This window comes from Bos indicus x Bos taurus, chromosome 17, assembly GCF_003369695.1.
Source record: "Bos indicus x Bos taurus breed Angus x Brahman F1 hybrid chromosome 17, Bos_hybrid_MaternalHap_v2.0, whole genome shotgun sequence".
NCBI classification, from domain to species: domain Eukaryota; kingdom Metazoa; phylum Chordata; class Mammalia; order Artiodactyla; family Bovidae; genus Bos; species Bos indicus x Bos taurus.
The window spans coordinates 20,383,079-20,399,447 of record NC_040092.1 but is presented as its reverse complement, the minus strand read 5'-3'; the positions used below and the strand labels follow the sequence as shown (position 1 = coordinate 20,399,447).

General features: G+C 49.6%; 1 protein-coding gene across 8 annotated transcripts in view; it reads left to right on the top strand.

Moving 5' to 3' along the window:
• The window catches only part of PITPNM2 (phosphatidylinositol transfer protein membrane associated 2), a 163,176-nt gene that overhangs the window by 24,599 nt on the left and 122,208 nt on the right, over positions 1 to 16,369 (top strand). For 7 of the 8 annotated variants that reach the window (XR_003515232.1, XM_027566955.1, XM_027566952.1 and 4 more), the window contains exon 2: positions 14,086 to 14,174. The exons of the other annotated variant lie outside the window; for it this stretch is intronic. The gene's annotated coding sequence lies outside the window, so the exon portion shown is untranslated. The remainder of the gene's footprint in view (positions 1 to 14,085; positions 14,175 to 16,369) is intronic. 8 annotated transcript variants of the gene reach the window in all.

The following is a 16,369-nucleotide window of genomic DNA, read 5'->3' as shown; positions in this document are numbered from 1 at the left end:
AGTCCATGCGCTGCAACGAAAGACCTTGCATGCCTCAACTGAGATCCGATGCAGACAAATAAACAAATAAATTTTTTTTTTTAATTACAAGATAATGTTGCCAAATAAGAACATTATTTTTAAAGAGGTACCATTCACGGACACTACCTGGGGTTGGGGGAAAGGGGGCCTGGGGAGTTAGTGTTGAATGATTATAGGGTTTCTGTTTGGGGGGATGAGAAGGTTCTGGAAACGGGTGGTGAAGCTAGTTGCCCAACACTGTGAATGTGCTTAATGCCGTTGCACACTTAAAAATGCTTAAAAATGTTAAAATTTATGTTATGAATAATTAACCACACACAGAGGAAAGCTATAATTCCCTGTAGCCATCTTCTCATGAACTAAAGGACACTAACAAATAGGAAAGATCTAATCTAAGAATAAAAAGAGAATACACAGAGCTTTTAGTATGGCTTGCTCCATTGACCTGCAGTTCTCATTTCACCTTGAACTGGAGGGGGCCTAGGGGTGCCTAGTGCTGGCCTGTCCGCTGGGGCGTGGGAGCTCAGATTGGGATGTCTGGAAAAGATCCTCACTCTGACTTGGGAGGCCTGGGGCTAACCCACTCCCCCTAAGCCATGCCCTGTTCTGAGGTGCTGGGCCCACTCTTGGCCATCTTATATTTTTGCATTTAAACAAAAGAAGCCTCTTGCTGGCTTGCTGTTAAATGCTTTGGGGTTTTTTTTGGCCACATTCTGCACCAGGGATCGAACCTGTGCCCCCTGCAGTAGAGGCACAGAGTCTTAACCACTGGACACCAGGGGAAGTTCTGTCCCTGGATGTTTGTTGAGCCCAGTGAGAATGAAGCAAGCAGCGACTTGGGTGTGGTCTTTGTCACCGTATGTCCGTGTCCCCAGCAGCTCACTTTGCAAAAAGAGCCTTTGCCCAGCTCTGTCTGCAAGCCAGTGAGTGGAACAGGAGTCTGCAACTCCTTGGTGGCTCTGAGCAGACATCTCTGCTGGGGCTCGAGGGGTCGGAAGCGCCTCCCAGAGAGATGCTGAGCCTTCTGCATGGACACGCGGCCTCGCTGGGTGCTCAGTGTGTTACCAGTGAGAACTGTTGTCCCAACTCTATCGTCAAGCCACCTGGCCTGCTGGTCTCTGTGCTTTTAGAGGGTGTGGGATGTGCACATGGGCTTCCTCTCCTGGAACACGGTGGCAAGCCCCTGAGCCTCTCAGGCCGTGTCTGGCCTCAGGCTCTGACGTTTTTCTGACCTCTCACATGTGGGGTTTGTGGTCCTCACCCTGTTTGCACGGACAGAGTGCCAGTCCTTGGAAAGACTGTGACACTCGATTGATTCCATGGCCACAGAGTCCCCTACTGGCCCAGTCACTACAGAACCAGCTCGTGACTATCAGAGCAGGAAGCGGCTTCTAGCTGTGTCACTAACCCTCATTTCACAGTCAAAATCCAGATTCCAGGAGGCAAGTGGCCAGCTGGCACTTGAACCCAGTACGTGTGCTACCTGAGGCCCTGAACGCTCTGGTTGGTACATTTTAAATCTTCGAGGGTGTTTGTTATAAGAAGACTCTAAGGAGTGAAGTAGGTCAGACAGAGAAGGAGAAATATCATATGATACCCAGTATATGTGGAATCTAAAAAGAAATGATACAAATGAACTTACAAAACAGAAAGAGACTCACAGACTTAGAGAACAAAGTTATGGTTGCTGGGGGAAAGGGGGGAATGGATAGTTAGGAAGTTTGGGACAGACAAGTCCACACTGCTATATTTTAAGTGAATAACCAACAAGGACCTTCTATACAGCACAGGGAATTCTACTCAATGTTATATGGCAGCCTGGATGGGAAGGCAGCTTGGGGGAGAATGGATACGTGTATATGTATGGCTCAGTCCCTTCATTGTTCCCCTGAAACTGTCACAACATTGTTAACTGGCTATACTCCAATATAAAATAAAAGGCTTTAAAAAAATGGAAAACAAGAGAGACTAGATACTTCCCGATGGTCCGCTGGTTAAGACTTTACCTTCCAATGCAGGGGATGCAAGTTCTGTCCCTGTTCAGGGAACTAAAATCCCACATGCCTTGTGGCCCAAAACCCAAAATATAAAACAGAAGCAATATTATAACAAGTTCAAGAAAGACTTTTAAAATGGTCTACATAAAAGAAAAAAAATTTAAAAAAAGAGACCCTAAAGCTGTGAGTTCATAGTGGACAGAAACACGGCCTACCTTCCCTCCAGGCATGACCCCCTCAAAAGCCCTTGTCAGAGTGTCCGCCCAGGCTGCTGGCGACGCAGCCAATGCGGTGAGTTTCCATTTGACTAACGGTTGTCAGGAAGGTGTTCACGGGGCGCTGTGACTGCCAGGCTGATATGGCTCCTCCCGTGGGCGGCAAACGCGTGCGTCCCATTAAGAAAATTGCTACTCTGAAAACGAGCTCTGAAGGGAACTTTTTGGCTCTTACTAAAATTAATAAAGCAACACGCCCCACACCTGAAATTTAAAAGAAGGAAAAGGGGAAAATATTAACGTCCACCCAGGAGGAAAAAAACCTCTGTTATTTAGCCTGATCTCAGAACTCAGCAGAAGAAACTCTCCCTGAAGCGAACTTAAGCTCACCATCGTCCATCCTTCAGGAGCGGTGGTACCCCATCCTTGTCTCCTGCCTCTCTAGCGAGACGAAGCTCAGGCAGAGGCTGCTTCAGACACAAGCGAATTATGCTGTTTGCCTCTTGAGAATTCCCCACAGTCCCGTGAGCTCCCTGGAGACATTCCCGGGGTGGCTGTGGATTGGGGCGGTCTTGCTGAGTGAGTCTTTTTTCTTTTTTTAAAGATTGATTTATTTATTTACTTTTGGCTGTGCTGGGTCTTCGCTGCTGCAAGAGTGCTTTCTCTAGTAGCAGAGACAGGAACTACTCTCCAGTTTGGGGACTCGGGCTTCTCATTGCGGTGGCTTCTCTTGTTGTGGAGCACCGGCTCTTTGGTAAACGGGCTTCAGTAGTGGCAGCATGTCGGCTCAGTAGTTGTGACTGAATTATAAAGCACAGGATCAATAGTTGTGGTGCATGGGCTCAGTTGCCCTCAGGCATGTGGGATCTTCCAGGACCAAGAATCAAACCTGTGGCCCCTGCATTGGCAGGCAGATTCTTAACCACTGGACCACCCGGGAAGTCCTTGCCAAGTGAGTCTTGTCTGAAGCACTTGAGTCCTGAAGAGTTCCTTGCTAAAGAAGTGTCAGGAGGTTATCAAACGTGCTTACCCAGAGGGAGCAGAAAGAGGGAGTTTGAGGGCTCTGCTCCCAACTGGCAGGAGCCTGAGGCTGATAGTGGGTCCAGGCCTGCCGAGATGTGAGTTGGTCTCTCAGGTTCCCCATGGTCCAGTGTACGGTGGGGATACGGCCCAGGGAAGCCACCTGGACCCCGGAGCCCGGCCTCCCCCAGGGCTGAGGCACAGCCTTTATAGACAGGCCATGTGTTTGACAACACTTACCGCATCCTGTAGCCAGATGGTCTAAACAACCCATCCGTGGTACGGGTATGTAAATATTTTCCGTATTTATCATGCTGCTGCGGTATTGACATTAACAAGGATGAAGAATTACACTCTGTGCAGTAATACACCAGTCAGGCCACAGGAGGACCACCAAAGTTGGCCCTCCCTCTGCCGTGGAGGGACAGATTTCAGGACAAGCCTGGCCTCTTGCTCCCTCCTGCCCCGACACCGATTCCCTCACCCAGAGGTCCTGGAGAGCCTTCCTCTCAGAGCTCTTGGCCAAGACAGAGATTCTTATCATGAGCAGTATGTTTTTCGGTTAGCAGAGCTCTGTGGTCAGCCTGTTGCCCTCTTTGCTTTGCCTACTAGGAAGTCCACAGCTAAGTGGTTTTTTTTTTTTTTTTTTCCAATTCATTTGCATGTAGATTGTCCTCAATTAGGAGTCTCAGCATAGAAGATCATGTGAGGTGTCTTAGGGGCAGGCCTGGGGGTGGGGGAGTGGTGTACATCCCTCTATTCACAGAACTAATCACACAGCCCCATTAAGAATCCAGGGAGCTAAAGTGTAATTCAGAAGAGGAAATTGGATCAAGCCGGACTTCCACAGGGAATACTGTGGAAGGAACAAACAAATTCACACAGGACGCAGAGATAAGAGTGCTCCGGCCCCCAGGGGACAGAGGTGAAGACTCCAGTGTGTGTATCTCCCTGTAAACACAGGTAATTGGACTTTGTTCAGTGTTTTGGATTCTATTTTAGTGTTGCTTTCCCTTCTGCCAAAACTGCAGTGTTGCAGAATGTTGGAACCCAATGGAGAAGTCTTATTATTAATTTAAAAAATTATTGGAATATAGTTGATTTACAATGTTCTGTTAGTTTCAGGTGTACAGCAAAGTAATTCAGTTATATATATATATATATACACGTATTCATTCTTTTTCACATTCTTTTCCCACATAGGTGATTGCAGAGTGCTGAGTAGAGTTCCCTGTGCTATACACTAGGTCCGTGTTAGTTATCTGTCTAATATTTAGTACTATATGTACGTTAATCCCAAGCTCCTAATTTATCCCTCCCCGTCAGGTTTTCCCCTTTGGTAACCATAAGTTTGTCTTTGAAGTCTGTGAGTCTACTTCTGTTTTGTAAATAAGTTCACTAATGTCATTTTTTTAAGAATTAGGTTCCACGTATGAGTGATGTCATGTGATGTTTGTCTTTCTCTGTCTGCCTTACTTCACTTAGTATGATAATCTCTAGGTCCGTCCATGTAGTTGCAAATGGCATTATTTCATTCTTTCGATGGCTGAGTAGTATTCCATTGTATAAAATAAGCAACGTCTTCTTTACCCGTTCCTCTGCCGATGGACACTCGGGTTGCCTCCACGTCTTGGCTGTTGTAAGCAGCGCTGCAGTGAACATTGGGGTGCGTGTGTCTTTTAAAATTATGGCTTCCTCTGGATGTATGCCCAGGAGTGGAATTGCTGAATCATACAGTAACTCTATTTTTAGTTTCTTAAGGAACCTCCGTACTGTTCTCCATAGTGGTTGTACCAATCTGCATTCCCACCAACAGTGTAGGAGGAGTCCCTTTGCTCCATACCTGGAAAGGCCTTTTAGACATCAATCTTCTCACTCTACAGCTGGGGAAACTGAGGCCCAGAGATGGGAACTGACTTGCTCAGAGTCAGCCAGCTAGAACTCTGTTCTCAGCCCCCACACCTGGGATCACTACCCACCCCCCAACCCATCACAGGAAATTCCACCAATATCTCTGTCCACACTGTACCAGTCCCTGCTCTGGGCAGGACCATTCAAAGTCATTCTTTTTATGGCTTAAAAAGAATGACTGTTAAAAAGAATGTTGAATTGATCAGCTGATGGATGGCCTGATTAGTCCATTGGATCGTTGGAAAAATCCCCCAGCCTTCCCAGCAGCTGTTTGAATCTTACCACAGGGCTTGAGTTCAGCGTTTATTCCACTGGGATTTGGGGAGTGGAAAATCAGTCTTTTCCTCAGACTCATTCAAGCACTGACTTCTCTTAGTGACTCATATGTGAGAGTGTGAAAGAGCTTCATAACAGAAATTTCCCCCAAACCCATTAGAGGGCTTGACTGCTGTGTCAGTGTTCTGCTGCTGCAACAGAGTACTCCCCCAACTTAGTGGCTGAAAGCACCATTTATTTGTTGATGGGGTGGCAATTCGGGCAGGGCTTCCTGGGGACGGCTCATCTCTGCTCCGCTGATGTCAGCTGGGATGGCTTGACTCAAGGTGGAAGAGGCATTTCCACACATGACCCAGCTCCCATGACTGGTGGGTGGGTATAGGCTCTTGACTATCAGTTGAGGCACTGGTTCCTCTGTGCATGACCCCTCCCCATGGCTGGATTGGCTCAGTGATCTCCAGCTAGTTGGACTTCTTACATGATGGCTGCCGACTCCCCCAGCGGACAGACAGACACATCCATGCCTCCTCCTTCTCCTCCATCCTCTTCTTTTCTTAAAAAAAAATCTAATTTTTTTTTATTGAAGTGAAATACCTATAGTGTAAAATGTATCGCTTTAACCATTGCTTTAATTGAAGCATAGTTGGGATTGATACACACATACACTTATAGACACGATGTATAAAATAGATAACTGATGAGACTATAGAGGGATGAGACTCTAGAGGGAACTCTGTTCAGTGCTCTCTGGTGACCTAAGTGGGAATTAAGACCAAAAAAAGCGGGAATATTTATATACACGTAGCTGATTCGTTTTGCTGTAGAGTGGAAACTAATACAACACTGTAAAGCATTTGTACTCCAATACAAATGAACTAAAAGCCAACAGCATTGTGTTAGTTTCAGGTGCACGCTGTAACCATTTTTAAGTGTACAGATCTGTGGCAATGTGCATTCATATCGTTGCAACCATCTTCACCACCCACAGAATCCTTTTCACCTTGCAAAACTGAAAATTTATCCCCATTAAGCACTTAACTCCCCGTCCTCCTTCCCCCAGCACCTGGCAGCCACCCTGCTACTTTCCATCTCTCTGGGCTTGACTCTTACGGGTGCCTTATATAAATGGAATCAGAGAGTATTTGTCCTGTTTGTCTGGTTGATCTCACTCAGCATAACGTCCTGGAGGCTCATCCATGTTGTCGTATGTGACGGGATGCCCTTCCTTTTGAGGGCTGCATACTATTCCTTTGCATAGACCACATTTTGCTCATCTGTCCACCTGTTGACAGGGCAGCCTGCCTTCTGCTGTTGTCACTAGTGCTGTTGTGAACACTGTGCTAACATCTGCTGGAGCCTCTGCCTTCAGTGAGTCTCAACCAGTCCTTCCTTAAGGTTCTGCTCCAGTGTAACTCCGCCTCCCCAATTCTCCCAGTTCTGTTGGTCAGTACAGGACATGGGGCCAGACTGGATTCAAAGAATAGGGACTTCCCAGGGCCCTGGCCCACGAGGGGCACCAAGGTAAACATCCAGCACAGCCACTTCCGGAGAAGCTCTTTGCAAAAGAGGCAGGTGGATCCACTCACGCTAATGCATCCCCGCTGTCAGATGCCCCTGGATCTCCTGGGCTCCCAGAGGCCGTGTGCTATGGGAGAAGCTGCAGTCAGACCCCAGTGGTCCCCTGCCTCCAGGCGGCTGCAGCGCCTGCCGTCTGCTCTGTACTGCTAATGGCTGCGCCTCTTATTACATAATCTGTTATTCTGGGCCGCACCAGGCCCTGGTTACTTGTCAAAAGTTTCTAAAAGCCAGCTGTATCAGCTCCAGGCAACTGGGGGCGCTGCCCCTCCCTCGTAGTATTAGTCACTCTGTACTTAGCTAAATTTAACTTTTTATCATCCAAATGATATTTTTGTGGGCTTGGGATTTTACATAATGCTACCAACTGCTGCAGGCTAAGAATTTCTCCTTTCTGTTAAGCGTGTGTGTGTGAGTGTGTGTGTTGGGTGTTTTCCCCGTGAACTTTTACACGCCCGAAGCAGCCCTGTTCAGCTCCTCTCCCAGCTCTGCCCTCCCGGACCCGGGTTTGTTCCACAGGCTTGGTTTCGCCTCCTGCCAGCTGGGAGCAGATCACCCCTAACAGCTTCCTAATGGCCCTGCTAATGCGTCCTTCCTCACTTGAGGCCCCTTCACTTTGAAGGTCTCTGAGGGTTTCCCTGCTGCCTCCACGCCTGGGCTTCAGAGAGAGATGTTCAGGTTCAGAGTTGAGTGTGTTGAGAAAGCAGAGGGAAGGAACCAGCAAGGGGTGGTGGGTGGTGACTGGAAAGGGACAAGAAATAAGAAGCCCAGCCATCGCCCCCCCTTGCCCCTCAGGGCTGGGGGTCCAGGAAGCAGGGTCTTTCTCTGTACTTGGGGGTGGCGGGGTGGAGAATTCAGGGCTGAGGGTGCTGAGTGGGGACACCCAGCCTCTCCTTGGGGTGGTTCCGGAGCAGGACCGGGGGACTGGGGATGCAGCGTGGCCATCCTGACTCTCCCAGAGCTCCCGCTGCTCAGCAACGGCGGCCCGCCCTGGGGTCTCGTGCAGTCCACATAACCGTGCACGGGAGGTGTCTGCTGCCGTTTCCCAGGTGGGGAGACTGAGGATGGGGTCGGCCGCAGTGTAGTAAGTGGTTGTGGTAGTAACTACAGCGGCGGCAAGCACTGGGTGCCTGCTGTGTACCAGGCGCGGTGCTGAGCACCTGCCTTCCTGAGCTCATGGGCCCTTCTTGGGGGTCCCGTGAACTAGGTAGTAGTGTTAGCACTCTTTATTTAAAAAAAAAAATACTTATTTTATTTCTTATTTATTTGGCTGCTCTGGGTCTTAGTGGCGGCATGCGGGATCTTTTGTTTTCTTTAACTGCAGCATGTGAGATCTAGTTCCTTTCCCAGGGCTCGAACCCAGGCCCCCTGCATTAGGAGCAAGGAGCCTCAGCCACTGGACCAGTAGTGAAGTCCTAGTGCGAACGCTCTTCTACAGATAAGGAAGCCAAGTCCAGAGGAGTTAAGCAGCTGGCTTCAGGCCACGGGGCCTAGAGATGGCAGAGCCAGATGTCAAAACCTGTCCGTCCAGGGCGCTAAGCCGATTCCCAGGGCCGGGCTGCTGACAGGCGGCAGAGACCAGACTCAGACTGGGCCCTGTGCCTGCTGCGAAGCATCACTGAGCTGATTCCGGCCTCATCTAGTTGTCAGGTCTCCTCCTGCCAGAGGACTGTAAGGTGCAGCAGGCTGTGCATTGTGTCTGGACCTCTCAGGGAGAGTTAGCTTGACCCTGGGGAGAAGAACCAGGTGCCAGGGGACAGGGACAACAGAGAAACTCACTCTCATGCCTGTTTTAGAAATCTTTTCAGAATGTATTACTCATTTTAAATTATTTTATTAAAAATCAGGAACTCCTAGCTATGTACCTAAAAGAATCAAAAACATATGTCTACATAAAAACTTGTACATGAATGTTCTCAGCAGCATAATTCATAATAGCCCCAGAGCGGAAACAACCCAAGTGTCCATTCACAAATGAATGGATGAACAAGAGTCGATCCACACAGTGCCGTGCTGTTCAGCCACAAAAGAAGAACGAAGTACTGACACATGCCACGATGTGGATGAACCTTGAAAACATGATTCGAAGTGCAAGCAGTCCAACACACAAGGCCACGTGAAATGTCCAGCGTAGACAAATCTGTAGACAGAAAGCAGATGGCACTGGCCAGGGGCTGGAGGGAAGGGATTTGCCGAGTGACTGCCAATAGACGTGGGATTTCCTTGATGGGGGGCGATGTTGGGGTGTGTGATATTCCAGAGCTCGAGAGAGGTGATAGTCACACAACTTTATGAATGTACTAAATGCGGCTAAACTGTACCCCTTTGAAGGGTCATGGGACTTCCCTGATGGTCCAGTGGTTAAAAATCTGCCTTCCAATGGAGGCAATGCAGGTTCAATCCCTGTTTGGGGAAATAAGATCCCACATGAATTTTTTTTTTTAATGGGTTAATTTTGTGGCATGTGAATTACATCTTAATAAATCAGAAAATCAGGAGCCATACCTTCAGATGGAATCAAAAGCTGGACAGCCCCTACCTGTTATCAGCAGCCTGGACAGCTTGCTTGGGTGCCACTGCCGTTTGCATCCATCGCTCTCTGCCCATTCTTCAGCCACCTGCCTCCCCCGGTCTCCATGTCAACGGAGGATGGAAACAACAGTGTTTAACTCCAGCCATGCTGCCCACTCGTTTGGAACTTACACTCTCAACCAGGGCCAGCTTTAGACATGTGGACGTCTGGGCAAGCCAGTCATTTGGCACCCCATCAAACCAGTATTCTTTAAGTGTTTGTTTGACATTTATTTAGTGGGGATGAAGAGAGACTGATATTCTATTAATAGCAGTTGTGTAGAGAAACAGATTCACTTACTAATTCATGTCCACCGACTAAAACATTGAGGGATCTGAAAATTTTTCAGGAAAGCAATTCTGACTTCTGTTCTCAAAGAATTTTTTTTTTCTTTCTTTTTTTCACCCTCTTGCAATTTTCCAAATCATTGAAGAGGCATATTGAAGATTTAGATTTAAAACTGAAAGAAGAGGAGCTAATGTATAACATGATGACTACAATTGATAACACTGTAGTATTGTATAAGGGAGATTTGCTGAAAGAGTAGAACTTAAGTGTTCTCACCACAAAACAACAACAACAATAAAACCAACATGGTGATAGAATAATAAACTCAATGGTGAGAATCCTTTCACGGTGCGTACGTCTATCAGATCATCATACTGTACACTTTTTATTATTATTTTTAATTGAAGTATGGTTGATTTACAATGTTGTCTTGGTTTCAGGTGTATAGCAAGATGATTCAGTTATACATATACATATATATTCTTTTTCAGATTCTTTTCCATTATAGATTTTTACAAGATATTGACTTTAGTTCCCTATTCTACATAGTAGGTCCTCGTTGTTTATCCCTTTTATATATAGTAGTGTGCATATCGGAGAAGGCGATGGCACCCTACTCCAGTACTCTTGCCTGGAAAATCCCATGGACAGAGGAGCCTGGTAGGCTGCAGTCCATGGGGTCGAGAAGAGTTGGACACTGTTGAGTGACTTCCCTTTCACTTTTCACTTTCACGCATTGGAGAAGGAAATGGCAACCCACTCCAGTGTTCTTGCCTGGAGAATCCCAGGGACGGGGGAGCCTGGTGGGCTGCCGTCTATGGGGTCGCACAGAGTCAGACACGACTGAAGTGACTCAGCAGCAGCAGCAGTGTGCATATGCTGGGCTCCCTGGTAGCTCAGCTGGTAAAGAATCTGCCTGCAATGCAGGAGACTCCGGTTCGATTCCTGGGTTGGGAAGAGCCCCTGGAGAAAGGAACAGCTACCCACTCCAGTATTCTGGGTTGGAGAATTTCCATGGAGGGAATTCCATGGGGACCCCAGCAGGGTACAGTCCATGGGATCACAAAGAGTCGGACATGACTGAGCGACTTCCACTTTCAATGTTTGTATGCTAATCCCAAACTCCTAATTTGTGCCACCCCACCTTTCCCATTTGGTAATCCTAAACTTATTTTCTATATCTATGGGTTTATTTTGTAAGTTCATTTGTATCGTCTTTTTAGATTCCACATGTAAGCAATGTCATATAATATTTGTCTTTCTCAGTCTGATTTACTTCACTTAGTATGATTATCTCTAGGTCTGTCCATGTTGCTGCAAATGGCTTTATTTCATTCTTTTTATGGCTATACACTTGAAGTATATCACAATTTTATTTGTCCATTATACTTCAATAACACTGGGGGAGGGAGCTCAAAGGAATAAAATGTCTTTGTTCCTGGTAAACAGCAACACACGGCACATCATTTAGTTCCAGAACTTCCCTCCATGCCCCCCTAGACCACAGCTACAGGCGTGCACGGAACACGTGTGCAGGAAGTCTCAGCCTGGAATTGTGTTCTCTTTTGATGTTTCATCCCCTTTAAGGGAGCAGGCTGATTGGCTTTTCGCCTTTTGTATGAGTGGTCATGGGAGGAAAGCCAAGTCCTCCCGCAGCATCTTCCTACTTTATTTCAGTGTGCTTTTGCCCTGCTGCCCCTAGAGCTCTGTCCCACCAGGAGCTGCCTTGCTCTTTAAGTTGACCCTGCATTCAATTTTTGGATTTTAAATGCTTTCTTTTGTCGGAAAAATCATTTCCCCACCATGCAGCCCTGTGTGAAGAGTGAGCATCCTTTCTCGCAGCCCCCCTTGGATCTTCTGCAGCGGGTGGTAGGGGGAAGGGGGTGTGTGAGCCACAGCTGACCTTCTCACCTGGAAGAGGTGACATCCTGGGAGAGGTGCACGTAGTGGAGGGGAGTCGCGCTAAAGCCGGCTCGCCTTTGACTAAACCTCTTGGCAGGTTTCCTGACCCCTCAAATGGGGAGATGGGCACTCTCCTAGAGGGGTTGGAGGTGTTGTGATGAAAACTAAGAAGCAGAACAGAGGAGAAGTCCTGCAGAGGCAGGGCATGTATGCCAGGGCAAGCCGAGGGTTCTGAGGGGATGGAGCCGGGGAGCTGGCCGAGTTAGTGTGTCCGGGAGGGGAACTGGCACCTGGGCCGCCTGGGATGTCTCGTCCTTCAGGGTTGCAATGTAAGTGCAGGGCAGAGAAGGAGCCTCGACCCCTGCAGGCCCGTCCCAGAGAGGAGCTCACAGCATTTGCCGAGGCTTCCCCGGAGGGAGCGTGGGACTGCAGTGGGGTGGGCGGCGTGTGAAAAGCCCATCTCTGTCGTTTGCAGCCACACCTCCCACCACTGTGCCGTCGCTGGTTATCTTTTCACCTCCCTAGTTCACTTCTCTTCCTCCTCTGAACTCTCACCGTCTGTGCCCTCACTCTGCAATGTATCACTTTCATTTTTCCGGAGCACCATGAAACCCCCCTCTTCTTTGATTTTTACCTCTGGTGTCCCTGGTTGCCAGGGACACCCAACACCCAACACCCAGCACCCAGGCTGAGGTGCCTGGCCTCAGCCCCAGGAGTAGGGTTGCTCTGGAGGAGGGTTCCTGCAACAGTCAAGGCTTCTGCCTTCCCGTCATGGTCACTGGGAGGCCTCCAGGACTGCTGCCTGCCTCCTGGGCACCGTGCACGGGAAGCACCAATGTCAGACAAACAAGAATGCGTCTTTGTAACCAAAAGTGGGGTCTGGCTGCTCACAGCTCAAAAACCAGTAGAGAGGCCAGGTTAGTGGAAAGGAAATGGATGCCAGCAAACGGGAATGGGGGAGGCAGTACACCTGTCCAAAGGCTGACTTCCCCTCCCCAACCATGCTGCACCAACAATCAGGGGGCAAGAGATTTTATAGACGGAGAGAGGGGGGCTCCAGGCAGAAACAGCAGAGTCAGCTCTGATGCTCATCTTGAAATTGGTCTTCAGCGGTCTGACCAGCGGTCATCTTGGTTGTTTTAAGTATAGTTAATCTTCAGTTCCAGGATTGTTTCCACTTCTTTGAGGCCAGTTCTCGGAATTGTGGCAGCTTGTGTCATGGCTTGTGTCTGGTCATCGTGTAGTTAACTTCTTCCACTTAGTGGGGGTCTCTATCTGCAAAACAGCTGCCAGGACACAGCTGGGAATGTTACCTATAGCCCTTGAGGAGGAACTGGAGGTCCTTGACTATGTTTAATGACCAAACTATCATTATTTGGTCTCCTTTGACTGTTTTCCTTTGTTTCTGCATCTTCTCACTTCTCCGATTAAGCTTATTGTTTGGCTCAAGTTTTTCCACAGACAAAAGGCAGGCTGTGGGCATGGTTGTGGGGGGTGGGGCGGGCAAGGACCACAGGGGTCCTGCTCCGTTTCATGTTGAGCTGCACACGTGGTTCAGGGGAGCATCTTGTGTCCTGGGGGGAGCCCTGGATCGGGTGGCGGCTTTCATGGTGCCTGCGCATGTTCTATGCTCTTGTAGGCTGACTGCACCCCGGGACTCCCTGGAAATCTGTTTCTCTACCTCTTTTCGTTTTGTTGTGAGTGCTCGTCTCTGGCCTCTGGTGGAGGTGGGCCTGCAGCCACATACTGCCCAAGTTCAGGGGCTTGATTAGAAGGTGAGAGTCATCTGCATCTCCCCGAGAGGCTGACCGTGACCCTGCCCCAGGCATCAAGATGCTGGCTAACTGCTGACCGAGAGCTCCGGGCTGTTATGTCCCGCCCCTCCGCATCCCCGTCTCCCGCCTGCCTCCCCTCTGGAGCCTGAGGTCCTGAGGTCCCGCAGTCCCAAAGGTTGATGGGTGAAAAGCTTCAGGTTTGAGGCTGAGGGCGCCACGCTGGGTTTCTGAAACAAAAAAGCTTCCCACATGTGCTAGAGATGTGGGTTTGGGTTCCTCGGGCTGTCTTCCTAACAGAGGGAGTCATGGGCAGTGTCGGGTGGATCAGCCTCCAGGAACGCATCCTGGAAGGTGTCCCTTTTGTCAAATGAAGACTCCTTTAGCCAGGTGTCCCACTCTTGTCCTCTGGTCACATCTGGATTTCTCTGGCGTTACTCAGGATGAGGCCTGGCCACGTGGATTTCCCAGTGGGCTCTGAAAAATCAGAGCGACCAGGTATCTCACCCCTTCACCCTCTGGGCTTCTCCCTGCAGGATGCTGGCCAGGCTGCCCTGGTGCCCGATACCCTTCTGTGGGCCTCGAGAGTAGGACGTCAGCGCTGCCTTCCCACACAGACCCGCAGGTATGGACTGCCCCCCTCAAGCTGTGGAGTTTGGGTGTGCAGGGGCTCAACTGCCGTTTCCTCTTCTGTAAATATCTGACTTTGTCTGATTTACATGGGGTAGATTGTATTCATCGATCCTGCGTCTTGTAGATATTGACTCATCTTCACCTAGCAGGAGGGGTTGATGTTCTGTCTCTGGTAGCTTTGGCTTCCCCGGGGCAGCCTGTGTTACTCTCCTTTGTACAGGGCACCCTGGGGGTGCTTCTCTGCTCTTGGTTCCCTGGCTCAGCCTGGTCCTCCCCACCCCAGTCAGAGACAGGACCAGAGTTTTGGGGCTTCCAGGGTGAGCTTCCCAGGTGGTGCTAGTGTAAAGAACCCGCCTACCAATTCAGGAGACGTAAGAGACATGGGTTCAATCCCTGGGTCAGGAAGATCCCCTGGAGGAGGACCTGGCAACTCACTCCAGTATTCTTGCTGGAGAATCCTATGGACAGAGGAGCCTGGTGGGCTACAGTCCATGGGTCACAAGGAGTCGCACACGACTGAAGCGTCTGAGCACGCAGTCTGGGTGCTGGTTTGCCGTGTCTCACAAGTTGTGGTTGGCAACACGGAAACAACAGTGTGAGTGTTTTCGGGTAACCACCTCCCTGGAGGAAACTGAAGCCGGAGGCTGTGATGGGCTGGGATCCTCTATGGAGTCAGGACCAGTAGCGCATCCCCCAGGGGCTGGCCCTTTCTCTCCTTCTGCCCCGAATTCTCACAGGAGCCCCCATGCTGGCTTCCGGTCCATCTCATCCCATTGCTGTCCTGAGTCTCAGGCCCCGGCTTCCCTCTGTCCCCTTTTCGTCACACCCAAGGCCTCTTTCGGGCAGAGCAGCTGAAGTGATGTTGCCTTTTCCTTTCCTGAACATCGATGAACCCTTCTCCCTGTGTGCTAATTGGCTGGTTTGAGCTTTGGGGCTCAGAGAAGGGACATTCCATTTGGGGAAACTAACCTGGAGGGAGAAGAAGGGAGCACTAAAGTCTCTGGTTTCTGCTGTGTCGGCTGGGCTATGGGTTGTAAACGCACTGCCTCTGCTAAGCACACAGTAACTTGTGCAGAGGCCCTTGCCTGCACGCGTGCTTAGTCGCTCAGTCGTGTCTGACCCTTTGGACTGTAGCCTGCCTGCCAGGCTCCTCCATCTATGGGAGATTTTCAGGCAAGAATACTGACAATCCCTGTTTTACATGAGGCAGCTGAAGCTCAGAGAGGGCAAGTATCTGGCTCAAGATCACACAGCTAGTCAGTGGTGATCTTGGCATTGGACCCCAAGTCTAGACCCATGCACATGACGTGGTTTCCCAAACACAGCTGGGCTTCCCCATGGGCTGGGGGCCTGGCTCCAGGTAAGTCCCCCTGCCCTCCCCACCTCTCCCCTTCCCCACCACACCTCGCTTGGGCTTCCTCTGCTCCCTGGGCACATGGGGCCCAGCAGACAAGGCCACAGCCATGGACCCACTCACTGCCGTGTTTCACCGTGGGCTGTCTCCTCTAATTGCTCACCCGTTTTTGTTGCTGTGAAAAGGCCTCCAAGTGCTAAGAAGAGAGAGTGCTGTGTTTTTTTTTTTTCTTTTTTGTGTTGTATTTTTTGTTCTGTTGTTTTGCGTGAATTTTCTCAAATGGGTATTTGGGGAAGGAGTTGACATGGGGACACAGGGGCCTCTCTGCCTCTCCGCGGCCACTTGCCCTCCTGCTGGCTGGGGGTGGGGGCCTAGTGAGCCCTCCTCGGCCCACACAGCCTGGCCTGAGCTCTGACAGCAGCTCATGTCGGTTGGAGGGGCCCTGCTCCCACGGAGCCTTCGCTTCCTGTTTCCTCTTCTACAGGAAGGGGGTTCTTGTCCTTCCTGATGGCCTCACACCCAGTTCCGTGGTGTTACGGACAGTGGGCTTACAGCCTCCCCTCATCTGCAGGTCCTCACTTAGAACTCCTCGGGGGACTCCCCTGGCGGTCCAGTGGTTAAGACTCTGCCTTCCAGCGCAGGGTACACGGGTTTGATCCCTGGTTCGGGAACTAAAATGCCACACGCCTCACGGCCAAAAAGAAACCAAAAAAATAAATAAATAAGAAAAATAGAAGCAATATTGTAACAAATTCAATAAAGACTTTAAAAATGGTCCACATCAAAAACAATCTTAAAAAAAAAAGGAACTCTTCAACTTCTCTTGTTTACCC